The sequence below is a fragment of the Loxodonta africana genome, chromosome 21 (genome assembly GCF_030014295.1).
Source record: "Loxodonta africana isolate mLoxAfr1 chromosome 21, mLoxAfr1.hap2, whole genome shotgun sequence".
NCBI lineage: Eukaryota > Metazoa > Chordata > Mammalia > Proboscidea > Elephantidae > Loxodonta > Loxodonta africana.
In genome coordinates this window covers 67,356,694-67,373,657 of record NC_087362.1, presented here as the reverse complement: position 1 = coordinate 67,373,657, position 16,964 = coordinate 67,356,694, and the positions used below count along the sequence as shown (strand labels likewise).

General features: G+C 41.3%; 1 pseudogene; it reads left to right on the top strand.

Annotated features, from left to right (window-relative positions):
* LOC100654337 (histo-blood group ABO system transferase-like) overlaps nt 1–16,964 on the top strand; it is a 26,665-nt pseudogene extending 9,701 nt beyond the window's left edge.

Sequence of the window (16,964 nt, the reverse complement as noted above, 5' to 3'; positions counted from 1 at the left end):
GAACTTTCCAGACAGCAAATTAGAGGTTAAGGCCTTACAAATAAAACTAAAGCAATGGGAGGCATTTTGTAATTGGTACTTGAAAGCTTCCAAGAAATCGTAAAGATAAATTTGCATCCTTGCTAGAGACTGTTTCAAAAAAAGCTAAACAGGTTAAAGGATTACAGTGTTAGAGCTCTGTATCCTCAGTGACTATCTACCTAGCAACAGTCCCTATATCCACCTTTTCCCAAAATGACTCCCTTTCTTGAAATAGCTCATTTTCCCAAAATGTCTCCCTCTCTCAAGGTGCTCCCTTTCCCAAAATAGCTTCCTTTACCAAAATGGTGAAGTCTCTAGCACCTGTTGTACAACCTTAGCCTCTGATGCCCAGCTCCTCTCCTTTCCCTCTGTCTCTCCAGCAGTTAATACGCTGTACCCCTCTTTCTTACCTACTACACTGAAAACCTCCTTACTGAACCTATTTATTATATTAAGGAACCTCTAGAAGAATTAAAACCCATTTGTGAAATACATTTTAAAATTAAATATCCTGAAAAGGCTCAGAAGCCACCACAAGTTACTTGTGGCCTGTGGTCAAAAGTGGAACTTCATACTATTGTTAGGGAATTTCTTAACCCACGTGAAGATCCTCACAAATTCATTCACGAATTTAGAATCTTGGCTGATACCCATGAACCTGGTTCAGCAGAATTATATAATTTAATAAATTCCCTGATAGGGCCAGGAGACGCTCAAAGGTGGAAGGAAAAGGCCGAATGGAAAACTCCTACAGAATTCCTAACCATCTAGTCTGAAGTTCTTAGCATGGAAATAATAGTATAGACCAGAGCTATTGTCACAGACCTTACTGAAGCTATCTCAAAAGTTTCCTTCCAAAAAATAGATTGGGCCAAAATTCAAGTTTGCAAACAAAATGAAGATGAAAATGTTTGTGATTACTAGGACTTTGTGACTAAACTTTTTCAGGTACACTCTGGTTTAAAGCTAGAAGAGCCTGGATCCCATATTGCTTTCAATTATCTTTTTGTCAATGGCCTCCATTTGGAGCCCACTGAGTTAGTCAAACACCACAAACTAGACTGGGAAAATGAAAACACTTTACAGTTAGCTACTCTAGCCTACAAGCTGTCTCAAACTCTTAAACACCAAGCTAGGGAAGCTGAACAGACAACTAAAGCTAAACAAAATCAACTTATGGCCCTGCAGTTACAACAGCTACAGACCCAGTGTCAAAATAATTTCCCCACACAGAACAGGTTCACTTGACATATAGCTAAGATTGGGGCCAGTTACTTGCCCCTTATTGGTTACTACTGTAAAAAAACTGGACATTTTAAAAGGAAATGTCTGAAACTAAAAAATAAACTGGGCAACCTGACAACAGGTGTAGCTGAGAAGCAGACAGAATGAAGAGGCTGTGGGGACAAACCAGGAGCTTTTCCTACAGTAGCCATAAACTCTCAGAGAGAAACTATTATTCAAATCAATACAGAACCACATAAATTTTTAATTGACACGGGTACTACCTTATCTACAATAAACCCTACAAATTTGCAAAAACCCCTTGCCCTGATGAAATAAAATCTCAAGAGTAGTGGTGGTTCCTAATCAAGAGCAGATTTTAACCCATTCCAGCCTGTTTCTGTCTCTTTAGGTTCCATAGAGGACATATGCCTAGTTTTATTCAGCTTAGATACTCCGGTAAATTTTCCAAGAAGAGACCTGTTATCCAAATGGAATTGCCAAATAAAATTCTCAGCAACAGAAGAAATGCTATTAGATTTACCTGAAGCCAATCAACAGATAGACACTATGATAAAAATACTTTAAGTGAAGAAGCCTGTTGCTATTTTTAAGCACTCAGTTTAGCACCACAAGAAGGTCATTCCCTTACTTTATCCATTTGTATGGAATGTCTTTTCTTCTGTACCTGAAATCTTGTGGGCCACTACTTCTACCAATGTTGTTTTGATCCTATCAGGTGAACCAATTAAAATTCAAATAGACACCTCTAAAACCTTACCTAAATTTTCTCAATAACCTTTAAAACGAGAAAAACTAAGGATGGATTTGTTCCTGTAATTGAACACTTTTTGGCTAAAGGCTTAATAATCCCTTGCACCAGTCCTTGCAACACTCCAGTTTTCCCTGTTAAGAAACCCAAAAATCAGGGCTAGAGACTTGTACAGGACTTGCATGCTATTAATTGTATAGTAATTCCAAGACTCCCCATAGTTCCTAGCCCTCATCTGCCCCTGTCTAATGTCCGCCTTGAAGTGACTCACTTTACAGTAGTCCATCTTTACAGTGTTTTTTTTTTTTTAGCATTCCAGTCTATCTGCACAGTCAATACTTGTCTTCCTTCACTTGGGGGACCAAAAATTTACCTGGACTGTCATGCACCAAGGTTTTACTGAGTCCCCCACATTTTTCGTTAGATTTTACATGCAGATTTACAGACTTTACAGTTCTCTCAAGAGTCTACATTATGACAATGTGTGGCTAATTTACTGGTCTGCTTTAACTCTCAACAGGCATGTCTTACTGATAGTATCCTGTTGTTACAACATTTGGAAGAGGAGGTCACAAAACCTCCAGAGAAAAATTACAGTTAACCCAACCTTTTGTTAGGTACTTGGGACATATTATTTCAGCAAAAGGGGTCACTATAGACCCCAAAAGAAAAGAGACCATCTTAGCTTATCCCATCTCTCCTACCAAGAATCAGCTAAGAGGATTTCTAGGACTCTGTGGCGATTGTGGAACTCAGATACCGAATTTTTCTTTGTTGGCTCAATATCTTTGCCATTATCTAAAGAGTTCAGAGCCTGACTGCTTCCAGCTCTCCAAGGATGCCCAAAAGGTCATCACTCATCTAAAAGAAGACTTAATTAAGACTCCTGCTCTAGGGTTTCCTAATTATAATTTACACTTTTCACTTCTTTCCATGAGATTACTGGGAATGCTCTAGGAGTCCTCAATCAAAAACACCGGGAACAAGAGAGACCCATTGGTTTTTACAGCATCCATCTGGACCCTGTCACAAGGGGCTACCCCTTCTTGCCTTAGAGCAGTTGCTGCAAATGCTAGACTAGTTGAGAACACAGCAGATATTGTTTTAGGAAATTTTCTTGATGTTCATGTTCCTCATGTGGTGTTAGCCATTTTAAGTGCAACACTTGCTCAACACCTGTCAGCCAGCAGGTTGACTTCTTATGAAATTCTCCTTTTGGCTGCTTCTAATATTCAGTTATATACTATACCAAAACAAACCAATCTGTTGCCATTGAGTCAATACCTCTCTGAATCCATACATTGTAACTTTTACCTAATAATGATGACCATCTACCACATGATTGCTTAAATCTTATCGAACAGTTTTTATCTCCTAGACCAAATTTACAGCAAACCCTGTTATTGAATCCTGATTTTGTTCTATTTGTTGATGTGTCATATTTAAGTCCAAGCTTCCGAGCTCTCATTACCAAGGAGGATATGCCATGAGTACATCAACTGAGGTCCTCAAAAGTGGTGCCCTTCTTGAAGTCACTTCAACACAGCAAGTTGAAGTAATTGCAGTTAAAAAGGCTTGCAAACTGGCTTTTGGATGGTAAGTAATTATTTTTATGAAGTCTAGGTATGTTCTTGGAGTTATTCATGATTTTGGAATTTTTTGGGGGGGAGTGGGAAAGCAGTTCCTAACTTCTTCTGGGACCCAAATTAAAATGGGACCTTAGTAGCAGGCCTCTTAAAAGCTCTTTTGCTCCCCTCTGAGACTGCTGTAATTAAAATCCAGGCCCACCAATACAAAGGAGCTCCAGGAACAAAGGAAACTGCTTAGCGGACAGAGCAGCTAAACAAGCTGCTTCCCAATCACCCTTTAAAGATGCCACCCTCATTCATGACCATGATAATTCCACTCATGGTCATGATGAAAATAAGGGAATAGGTAATAATAATAAAACAAGGCACCTGTAAATATGGCACTTCTAAAATGTTGCTCAACAAAATTTGACCTGAAGGAAATTTCCTAATCATTTTTTAAACACCAACAATTAACCTCCACAGAGGAAATTAGAGAATGGGGACAGGCCAGCTGTCACCGGGATCCAATCGTGGAATTGTGTGTCAGGCCTAATAAAAAAATCTGTTTTGCCAGAATGCTTACGTGTTCCTATGGTTAGAAATCACTAGAATGATAACATAGGAATAACTACAGATGACCTCATCAGGGCTTTAGAAGCCCATTGGTGGGGACATTTTTCTGTCGCTGTAGACTGTTTTTTCCTCATAGTTTTAAAGATCACACCCCCTTACTTTAATCCTGTTAATGCATCTGGTCCCTCACATTGGTGGACTGTTTCAGATGATTAACAACCTTTGAACACACTTGTAGAGAATCCCTCTAGGCCCAGAGGAATTGCCTTAAATGATTTATTTGAACATCAAAAATCAGTCTCACATGATGAGGTTGAAAAACAGAAGAAAGATGGTTGCTCACAATGCCCACCTCTGGGATATGGATGGGACCCAATGAGAACTTAGTTCTCCCCAAATCCCTGCAAAACCCTGTACTAGAGGCATTGCGCATGAAAACCCATTTGGGAAGAGATAAGATGATAGAAATTTTAGAGAAATATTGGTGGGGTCATTTTTAAGAAGCCGCTGAAAAAGTGGTTTCCCAATTTAATTCAGATAAACCTTATAATTCTCCACCTGAGATATTTCCCTTGCTGTCAGGACTAGCGCTTGAATGACAGGTTGATTTTTATCCAACTCCCTGCCTCAAGTGGTTACAAGTTTGTATTAGTAATGATTGGTAGATTTTCTCACTGGGTAGAAACTTTCCCCAGTCCTCAAGCTACTGCTGTGTTTGTGACTAAGAAACTTCTTGAGAACATTATCCCTACTTGAGGACCCCCAAGTGTCCTTTGTAGTGACTTAGTCACCCATTTTATTGGGCAAATAACTAAGGAAATACTTAAAATTTTTCCCATTTTTCAAAGACTTCATTGTCCTTATCACCTTTAATCCTCTGGTCTAGTTGAAAGAACTAATGATGTGATAAAAACCCAACTATACGGTCGCTATGATTCGGAATCAACTCGACGGCGCTGGGTGGGAGCCAAATTTTCCAAATCTTTACAATTGCTTTGGACTAAGGTGCTACCTCTAACAACAACAACAAAAAAACCAAACCTGTTGTTGTCGAGTTGATTCCAACTCATAGTGACCCTATAGAACAGAGTAGAACTGCTTCATAGGGTTTCCAAGGAGTGCCTGGTAGATTCGAACTGCTGACCTTTTGGTTAGCAGCTGTAGCTCTTAACTACTATGCCACCAGGGTTTTAGGTGCTGCCTCTAGTCCTTTTAAATTTAATAACTGCTCCATTTGGACCTCACAAATTGACCCTTCATGAAATTATCACTGGGTGGGCAATGGCCCTCCCTATTGGGGAACATGCCGCGATTCAAATTTAGTTCAATCTGATTTGTTTCAATATTGTAAATCTTTGATCCAATATTCTAAAGACTATTTTACACAGGTTATAAGGAAGCTTTTGATAATCAAAAGCAAGAAATATCTAAATTGCCTAATGTCCAACCTGGAGAACATGTTTGCTGGAAAAGACACCAATTAAAATATTCACTCAAACCTCAGTGGAAAGGACCTTATTTGATCCATCTCACTAATCCTTGTGCAGTTCAATTACACGGAGTTAAGTCTTGGATTCATTTATCCCAACTGGACTGAGCCTCACGAAGACTTGAAATTAAAATTCAGAGTCACCAAGAAGAGAAGCAGGTGGTAGCTGGGTAGACTATCTTCCTGAGATCTTTGGACCGAACCTGAAACCAACTATGCAGCCTGCAGTAAAAGCTGGTTTGGTTTTCTTTATCATTTTTTATATCTTTGTATTATCAGCCATTATGCATGATTGTGGAGTTATATCCTGGTAGTTTTGGTGACTATATTATGCCAATTGTTATCTTCGAAACAAATTGTTTAAAGGAAGGCTTTAATCCTTTTTGAATTTTTCTTTGTGACCAGGATGATGATTTTTAGTTGAGGGTATTTTGATGGTTTTAGTTATCTAACTTGTTTGTAGTGCCACCTTCTGACCATTATGTTCATTTTCCCTTAAAAAAATTTTTTTTTCTTTTTTTTTTTGAATTCATAACTTGCCACTGCTTTTGAAATTGCTTTCTGTTTTATAAACTTGAATTTTTAGGATAAAAAAATGTGGTTAGCAGTTGAGCTCTTAACCACTGTGCCAACAGGGCTCCATTTTAGCTGTAGAGGAACTAAGAATTTGTTTTCCTATTACCCAAATCTTTTTTATTGTCATTGGACTCCAACTGTGGGATATTATTCCTTGTTTTAATATTTTGCTCTTCCACTGTAAATCCAAACATTTTTTTATAACCAGTTTTAAATAATAGTTTATTTTGTCATCACTGTTATTTGTATGGAGCCCTGGTGGTGCAGTGCTTAAGAGATTGGCTGCTAACCAAAAAAGTCAGCAGTTTGAATCCACCAGCCACTCCTTGGAAACCCTACAGGGCAGTTCTACTCTATTGTGTAGGGTCACTATGAGTAGGAATTGACTCAACAGCAATGGGTTTAGTTTTAGTTTTTTGCATTAGTTGTATGCTAGTAGACCTTGTTTATTTCTTTTGGGCTGTGTTTCTCCACTCTAAAGCCTTTCTTAAGCTTTCTGCCCATACTGCTGTTCATCACAGCTGCCATTAATTCTTGGCATGTGAATGCCTTTGTTAAGCTCACTCAAGCAGCTGTACAATCCACAAATCTGACTGAATGCTGAATCTGTGATCATTTACCCAAAATTGTACATGAGAACTCAGGAAAGGTGGAACAAGATATTAAACTAATTTGCCAGAAGTCTACTTCAATCCATATGCCTCTACCCCAAGACTCCCCTTTTCTAGATATTTTCAGCTGGCCACTGTCAGGCTTTGGATCATGGATTAAGTCTATACTGTCAACTTGATTAATAATACTCATTGTCATTGTAATAATTGTAGGACCTCTTAAATGTTGTATGAAACTTTGGACAAATGCTATTACTCAAAATACCCATTTAATATCTATGAAAAGAATAATGACAGTACTTATATTTCAGAATGACTTGAGCCCACTCCTTGAGTAGGCCATTAGATATCAGGTTATTCCTCTAATGTGGGCTGCCCTGCTCTAGCCCTCAGGTAATAAAACTACAGAAGCAAGAGGCTAAAGCTATGGTATGGTGAAGACATCAAATAGTGCCCAGCTGTTGTTGTTGTTAGGTGCCGTCGAGTTGGTTCTCAATCATAGTGACACTATGCACAACAGAAAGAAACACTGCCTCATCCTGAGCCATCCTCACAATCGTTGTTATACTTGAGCTCATTGTAGCAGCCACTGTGTCAATCCACCTTGTCGAGGGTCTTCCTCTTTTCCGCTGACCCTGTACTCTGCCAAGCATGATGTCCTTCTCCAGGGATTGATCTCTCCTGACTACATGTCCAGAGTATGTAAGACGCAGCCTCGCCATCCTTGCTTCTAAGGAGCATTCTGGTTGTACTTCTTCCAAGACAGATTTGTTCATTCTTTTGGCAGTCCATGGTATATTCAATATTCTTCACCAACACCGCAATTCAAAGGCATTAATTCTTCTTTGGTCTTCCTTATTCATTGTCCAGCTTTCACTTGCATATAATGCGACTCAAAATACCACGGCTTGGGTCAGGCACACCTTAGTCTTCAAGGTGACATCTTTGCTCTTCAACACTTTGAAGAGGTCCTTTGCAGCAGATTTACCCAATGCAATGTGTCTTTTGATTTCTTGACTGCTGCTTCCATGGCTGTTGACTGTGGATCCAAGTAAAATGAAATCCTTGACAACTTCAATCTTTTCTCCTTTTATCATGATGTTGCTCATTGGTCCAGTTGTGAGGATTTTTGTTTTCTTTATGTTGAGGTGCAATCCATACTGAAGGCTGTGGTCTTTGATCTTCATTAGTAAGTGCTTCAAGACCTCTTCACTTTCAGCAAGCAAGGTTGTGTCATCTGCATAACGCAGGTTGTTAATGAGTCTTCCTCCAATCCTGATGCCCGTTCTTCTTCATATAGTCCAGCTTCTCATATTACTTGTTCAGCATACAGATTGAATAGGTATGGTGAAAGCATACAACCCTGATGCACACCTTTCCTGACTTGAAGCCAATCAGTATCCCCTTGTTCTGTCCGAACAAGAGCCTCTTGATCTATGTAAAGGTTTGTCATGAGCACAATCAAATGTTCTGGAATTCCCATTCTTCACAATGTTATCCATAATTTGTTCTGATCCACACAGTTGAATGCTTTTGCATAGTCAATAAAACACAGGTAAACATCCTTCTGGTATTCTTTGCTTTCAGCCAGGATCCATCTGACATCAGCAATGATATCCCTGGTTCCACGCCCTCTTCTGAAACCGGCCTGAATTTCTGGCAGTGTCCTGTGGATATACTGCTGCAGCCATTTTTGAATGATCTTCACGAAAATTTTGCTTGCATGTGATATCAGTGATATTGTTGTATTATTTCCATGTTCGGTTGGATCACCTTTCTTGGTAATAGGCATAAATATGGATCTCTTCCAGTCAATTGGCCAGGAAGCTGTCTTCCATATTTCTTGGGATAGATGAGTGAGCACCTCCAGTGCTACATCTGTTTGTTGAAACATCTCAATTGATATTCCATCAATTCCTGGAGCCTTGTTTTTCGCCAATGCCTTCAGAGCAGCTTGGACTTCTTCCTTCAGTACCATCGGTTCCTGATCATATGCCACCTCTTGAAATGGTTGAACATCAACTAATTCTTTTTGGTATAATGACTCTATGCATTCCTTCCATCTTCTTTTGATGCTTCCTGTGTCGTTTAATATTATCCCCATAGAATCCTTCACTATTGCAACTCAAGGCTTGAATTTTTCCTTCTGTTCTTTCAGCTTGAGAAACGCCATGCGTGTTCTTCCCTTTGGTTTTCCATCTCCAGCTCTTTCCACATGTCATTATAATACTTTGTCTTCTCGAGCTGCCCTTTGAAATCTTCTGTTCAGTTCTTTTACTTCATCAATTCTTCTTTTTGCTTTAGCTGCTCGATGTTCAAGAGCAAGTTTCAGAGTCTCCTCTGACATCAATCTTGGTCTTTTCTTTCTTTTCAGTGACTTCTGGCTTTCTTCATGTACGAGGTCCTTGATGTCATTCCACAACACATCTGGACTTTGGTCACTAGTGTTCAATGCATCAAATCTATTCTTCAGATGGTCTCTAAATTCAGGTGGGATGTACTCAAGGTCATATTTTGGCTTTCGTGGACTCGCTCTGATTTTCTTCAGTTTCAGCTTGAACTTGCATATGAGCAATTGATGGTCTGTTCCACAGTCGGCCCCTGGCCTTGTTCTGAATGATGATATTGAGCCTTTCCATCGTCTCTTTCCACAGATGTAGTCAATTTGATTTCTGTGTGTTCCATCTGGCAAGGTCCATCTGTATAGTCGCCGTTTACGTTGGTGAAAGAAGGAATTTGCAAAGAAGTCGTTGTTAGTCTAGCAAAATTCTATCATTTGATCTTCGACATTGTTTCCATCACCAAGGCCATATTTTCCAACTGCTGATCCTTCTTCTTTGTTTCCAACTTTTACATTCCAATCGCCAATAATTATCAATGCATCTTGATTGCATGTTCAATCAATTTCAGACTGCAGCAGGTGATAAAAATCTTCTATTTCTTCATCTTTGGCCCTAGTGGCTGGTGCATAAATTTGAATAATAGTCATATTAACTGGTCTTTCTTGTAGGTGTATAGGTATTATCCTATCACTGACAGCGTTGTACTTCAGGATAGATCTTGAAAAGTTCTTTTTGATGATGAATGCAACACCATTCCTCTTCAAGTTGTTCATTCCCAGCATAGCAAACTATGTGATTGTCTGATTCAGAATGGCAAATACCAGTCCATTTCCACTCGCTAATGCCTAGGATATTGATGTTTATGCTTTCCATTTCATTTTTGACGATTTCCAATTTTCCTAGTTTCATTCTTTGTACATTCCAGGTTCAGATTATTAATGGATGTTTGCAGCTGTTTCTTCTCATTTTGAGTCGTGCCACATCAGCGAATGAAGGTTCCAGAAACTTTACTCAATCCACGTCATTAAGGTCAACTCTACTTTGAGGAGGCAGCTCTTCCCCAGTCATCTTTTGAGTGCCTTCCAACATGGGGGGCTCATCTTCCAGCACTATATCAGACAATGTTCTACTGCTATTCATAAAGTTTTCACTGGCTAATGCTTTTCAGAAGTAGACTGTGGGGTCCTTCTTCCTAGTCTGTCTTAGTTTGGAAGGTCAGCTGAAACCTTTCCTCCATAGGTGACCCTGCTGGTGTCTGAATACTGGTGGCATAGCTTCCAGCATCACAGCAACGCACAAGCCCCCACAGTACAACAAACTAACAGACACATGAGGGAGTGCCCAGCTACCTTTTCACAATATTCTGCTGCTATTTGTAGTTTGATTTCATTTTTCTTGAATCCTCAATCAGAACCCTGGAAAAGCAGCCAGGAGATCAAATGACATGCTGCATTTGGACAAATCTACAAAAGACCTTTTTGAAATATCAAAAATTGGGAATGTCACATTGAAGACTGGGTGCACTTGACGCAGACTATGTTATTTTTGATTTGCCTCATAGGCATGTGACAGTTGGATGGTGAATAAGGAAGACTGAAGAAGAATTGATGCCTTTGTACTAGGGCATTGGTGAAGAATACTGAATGTGCCGTGGATTGCCAGAACTGCAAATTTGTCTTGAAGAAGTACCAGGTAAGGGTTCGTTCTGTTGTACATGATTCACTAATAAGTTGGAGCCAACTGTATAGCACCTAACAATAATAACAACCTTTTTGCATGCATAGCACCTGCGATCTTAAAGATTTAGTAAATAAGCAGTCATCCAGAATAAACGTATGCTCAAAGTCCATGCAGAAGAAAGCCTTCTTTTAGAATAGTGGCTAGTGAATTGATCAAAGGATTTCTCTAAAATTCCTTGATCAAAAAGAGGGAATGTGCAAGGGAATAAAAAAAAATTGAGGTACCTGGCAAGATGTGAAATGGCCAGTTTCAGGATTGGGTACGATTCTTTGTTTGTTGGTTCTGTTTTCACGCCAGTGGCAGCCATCTTCAGTGCTGTTTTTATGAGATTAAGGCCTGGTAATGATGAAGTAACTACACTGAAACTCTGCGCACCATCACATACCCTTGTAATTTCCACACTGTAACCAATCTTAGAAAGATGTGTGTACCCTTTTAAGTCAATTACCTCATGTGCTTGCATTACAGGAAGTTCTGCCTTGTGAGTTCCCACCACAGGAAGTCACATCTTAAAACGATCTACTACCAATTGAGTAATGTCCTTCAATGATCTAAGCCTGTAATTACCAATCAAGCAATGTCTTTCGATGATCTAAGTTTGTAAATACCAACCATGTAATGTGTTTCATATTCTTTGTTCCCCTCTTACAAAAGGCGACTGCTGAGTTGCCATTTTGGATTACTGCATTCCACCATATGAATTTTAGTCTGTCCTCTGCTCAAGCTGATTCAATTTTTTTCCAATAAATCTTTCAATTTTACATTAATCAAACTACAGATTCTACAACACATATGACACCAAAAGCACAAGCAACAAGAAAATAGATAAGTTGGACTTCATCAAAATTAAAAAATTCATGCTTCAAAGGATACTAACAAGAAACCATTGAAAATACAACCCGTGGAACAGTAGAAAATATTTACAAATAAAATACCTGCTGAGGGATTTCTATCTAGAATGTATACCCTTTACAACCCAACAACAAAAAGACAAAAAGCACAATTACAAGATGGGCAAAAGACTTGAATAGACATTTCTCCAAAGAAATTATAAAAAAGGACTCCTCCCCAAGATGACAGTGTAAGCAGCCGAACGCCCCCATCCTTTCACAGTTATAGAAATAAAAAAATAAAAATATAACAATGTGGTGGAACTCTGGAAACTCTGAAAACCAATCCAAGAGATACAGTATCTAACCAAGAGCTAAACAAAGACAAAGATTGTCTCTCTATCGCGTAAGCGCTTCCCCCTTCCAGCGGTCATGGCAATAGGACTGGGGAACACTGCTGTGAACTGCAAACCACAAGCTGCAAGCTAGGAGCGATGATGAACTACCCTCTCTTTGGCCCAGGAGTGTGGGGAATAGGCAGCTTTTACTGTGGTCTATTGTGTCAGATTCTTCATATCTATCTTGGCGTAGCCAGAAAAACTGAGTGAATGTAAGATCCTCACAGAGAAGCCACCCTCCGCTTCACTCCTGGCAGGCCTGGAAAAAGTTCGTAAAGCCTCCAGCCTACATGAATCAAAGGGAATGATTTAACTTGATGATTGAAAACAACAGGCTTCTTGCAGGCTGAATTCTGAGTAGGGCCTCCCTCTGAAGACTTGAAACTTTAAAAAAGAAAAGGCAGGTTAGGAGCTTGTTAAAATCCACCTCTGCATAAGACCTATAATCCATGAAAGATCTCTTTGAGCTACTTAGGTAAATCAACCAGGGAAGTACCTGAAGAAGGACAGGTTCCTGATTTTCCCTCGGTGAACCACCTGTAAAAACTGGCTAGCATCCCCATTCCTCAGCCCCGTCACAGAGGTGGGGATGGAGGCCCATGTTCCCAGAACAACTGGCTAGTGCCAGGGTGGTCAGTGGGGACCTTCTTCTCCAAGGTTTTGGGGTTGCACAGTTTGCAGAGAAGTTCACCCAGTGGAGCCCTGAAGGGCTCATACAAGTGGTAAGATTTTAACCTTTTCCTAGCACTGTGTCAGTGCCAACAAAATCAGTCTAGTGGAATCAGCCTGGCCACTGACAGACTACGAAAAAACAGAATTGCAATTCACTTACAAAAAAGTAGCTTGGAGAAAACACTAAACATTCGACTACAGCTAGAGAAAGGAAGCAAAAGGGAATGGAGAGCATGAACAGTACTGAGATGCCTCTTTGGTGCCTAGCCATCCCCAAGGAGCTCTGTGGTTGTTGAGCAACAGCCCATGTCCTGGTGAGGCTTGCTGTGAGACTGTAAGATAATGCATGTAAAAGCTGTCATTGGCTTGGTCAACCTAATCTTTACCTCAGTGTAAGACCTGGTACCTACCAAGTAAATGCACGGTAGATTTTAAGTGACTATTGGGGGAAGGTGGACATTACAGAATAATATCATTAATATCACACACAAGCAAAATTTTGGTGAAGATCATTCAAAAATGGCTGCAGCAGTATATCCACAGGACACTGCCAGAAATTCAGGCCGGTTTCAGAAGAGGGCGTGGAACCAGGGATATCATTGCTGATGTCAGATGGATCCTGGCTGAAAGCAGAGAATACCAGAAGGATGTTTACCTGTGTTTCATTGGCTATGCAAAGGCATTCAACTGTGTGGATCAGAACAAATTATGGATAACATTGTGAAGAATGGGAATTCCAGAACATTTGATTGTGCTCATGACAAACCATTACAAAGATCAAGAGGCTCTTGTTCAGACAGAATGAAAGGATACTGATTGGCTTCAAGTCAGGAAAGGTGTGCATCAGGGTTGTATGCTTTCACCATACCTATTCAATCTGCATGCTGAACAAGTAATATGAGAAGCTGGACTATATGAAGAAGAACGGGCATCAGGATTGGAGGAAGACTCATTAACAACCTGCGTTATGCAGATGACACAACCTTGCTTGCTGAAAGTGAAGAGGTCTTGAAGCACTTACTAATGAAGATCAAAGACCACAGCCTTCAGTATGGATTGCACCTCAACATAAAGAAAACAAAAATCCTCACAACTGGACCAATGAGCAACATCATGATAAAAGGAGAAAAGATTGAAGTTGTCAAGGATTTCATTTTACTTGGATCCACAGTCAACAGCCATGGAAGCAGCAGTCAAGAAATCAAAAGACACATTGCATTGGGTAAATCTGCTGCAAAGGACCTCTTCAAAGTGTTGAAGAGCAAAGATGTCACCTTGAAGACTAAGGTGTGCCTGACCCAAGCCGTGGTATTTTGAGTCACATTATATGCAAGTGAAAGCTGGACAATGAATAAGGAAGACCAAAGAAGAATTAATGCCTTTGAATTGCGGTGTTGGTGAAGAATATTGAATATACCATGGACTGCCAAAAGAATGAACAAATCTGTCTTGGAAGAAGTACAACCAGAATGCTCCTTAGAAGCAAGGATGGCGAGGCTGCATCTTACATACTTTGGACATGTTGTCAGGAGAGATCAGTCCCTGGAGAAGGACATCATGCTTGGCAGAGGACAGGGTCAGTGGAAAAGAGGAAGACCCTCAACGAGGTGGATTGACACAGTGGCTGCTACAATGAGCTCAAGCATAACAATGATTGTGAGGATGGCTCAGGACCAGGCAATGTTTTGTTCTGTTGTGCATAGGGTCGTTACGAGTCGGAACCAACTCGACGGCACCTAACAACAGCAATTGGGGGAATAAAGGAAAACATACATTGATCTGTATGTCTTCTTTTCCTTCTACCATGGCTTCCAGATCAAGCCTCCTTCATGATGGTCCGTTGTAGCCAGTCCCACCTTGGTGTGACCTTGAAGACAGTCTGGTTTTGACTTTATGGATTTTTCAGGAAACCCAGAGCTCAGCCAAAGGTCTTACAGCTAGTACGGTCAAGAAGAAAGCCAGAGCACAAGCCCTCTCACGTTAAAGTCAGGCTCTCTTGTGGCTCCTGCTCTGCCCTGTTTTTTATCACTGTCTCTGTCCTAGATCAGCTCAGTGACCTCCCTTCAGCTAGCATCCTGATCCTGACTCTCCAGAGCCCTGATTTCTTTCCTACATGCTGGCCCCAAAGTTCTAGTTGCCTGTTAACTGTGTCCTGCTACCTGTTTTTTCTGACAACACCTCAGTCCACAACTGTATTTATCCTGGTCCACCCCAAGTCTGAGTCTTCCTTCTGTGGGCTGGCTCCTGAATGGCCCCATGCCCTGCTGCCCCCTGATGCCTAGGTCAGGTCTCGGGAGCCTGGGATATGTTAAGAGTAGACACTGCATGCAGGCGTGGGTGCCTTGGCGTGTTGTGTTTGGTCTCACACAGGCAGGGAGAAGACGCTGTTGGGGGATGGTTGAGGAAGGGTTGTGCCTGATATTGCAGAGGAAAAACCAGGTGTCAGCTTTGGGACCTGGAGCCATGGTGGAATTGCTGTGGACACTGGCCAGGAAACCAAAATGCTACTTGTTTTATCCTGTGACTTTTCTTCTCCTAATAACTCTTGCTTTGACCTTCTTTGGCTATTATTTACTTCTCCTGAGAAACCAAAGCTAGAAACCATGTTCAGGGCAAATGGGGTTATTAAGGAATTGAATGACCTGCAAGTTGTAAAATTATCAAGAATGGTATATCCCCCACCAGATCTGATATCCCTCTTTAGAGAAAATGTCCTCTCCTGATCCTTTGGCTAGCTCCTTTTGTCTGGGAGGGGACTTCTAACACTCATATCCTAAATGAACAGTTCTGGCTCCAGAATGCCACCATTGGATTAACCATGTTTGCCATAAAAAAAGTGTGTGGACTTTCTGAAGCTGCTCCTCGAGACCGCAGAGGGCACGTCATGGTGGAGCACAGAGTGAACTGCTGCGTCTTTGCTGATCAGCCTGATGTCATTCCCCAAGTCCTCCTCCCAGAAGGAAGGTGGATGATCATTTTTGAGGTCTGGGACTATGCTGGCTGGCAAGACTCCTCTATGCTCCACCTGGAGGTGATCAACAATTTCTCTGAGCAGCACTTCCTCCAGGAGGAGGATTACCTATTGTGCGCTGATGGGAACCTGAAGTTCAATGACCACGTGGGTGTGGAGATTCTCCTTGTTCACCACCTTGCATGCTGGCTTCTACAGGCTCAGTTGACATGCTTCACCTAGCAATGATGGCCTCAGTCACAAGTCTATATTTCTGAGGATGAGGGGGACTTTTATTACACAGGGACCCTTTTGGGGGGGGGGTTGGTGTCAGGTTTACAGGCTCACCAAGGCCTGTCATCAGGTGACGATGGTCGACCAAGCCAATGACATCGAGGCCGTGTGGCATGAGGAGAGCCACTTAAGCAAGTACTTACTTTACCACAAACCTACCAAGAGCCTTTCCCCAGAGTACGTGTGGAATAATCAGCTGCTCGGCTGGTCCACCATGATGAAGAGAATGAGAAACGTGGATCCGTTGCCTTGTAGGAGAATCATCAGGCAATCTGTAACTGGTGAGGAAGGCCTCCAGAAAGGGCTCAAAGAGAGGTGATGGCCAGCCCCTAGCCTTCCTCCTGGTATGCTGTCATAAGTTAAAACCAGTTTTAGCAGAAAGGGAATAACTGCACTTTCTTTTCTGTCCGATTGAGAAAAAATGGTGGAGACCTAGTACCATCCTCACAGCCCAAATCTGAGCAGAGCTAGCACTTCCATATTGCCCCAAAAAACACTTTAGACAGGCCTAATCCTTTGGTTGGAAGCCCTGGTGGAGCGGTGGTTAAGAGCTTGGCTGCTAACCAAAAGGCTGGCAGTTTGAATCCACTAGCCATTCCTTGGAGACCCTATGGAGCTGTTCTACTCTGTCCTATAGGGTGGCTAAGAGTAAGAATTGACTCCACCGCAAGGGGTTTTGGTTTAATCCCTTGGTTCAGGCACAAGTGCCTTGAGTTGCCACCGCCTTTAGCTTCTCATGGTGCGGTCCTAACACACTTTCAGGATGGATGAGGCAGGTTGTCTCAGCCTATCCTGACAAATAAGGGATCAGAGATGAAATCTCTTCCAGAGCAAGAAAGGAGGATTCTGGGCACACACTCTCCTACCTTCTGTGACACACAGTTGCACTTGGCCAAGAAGA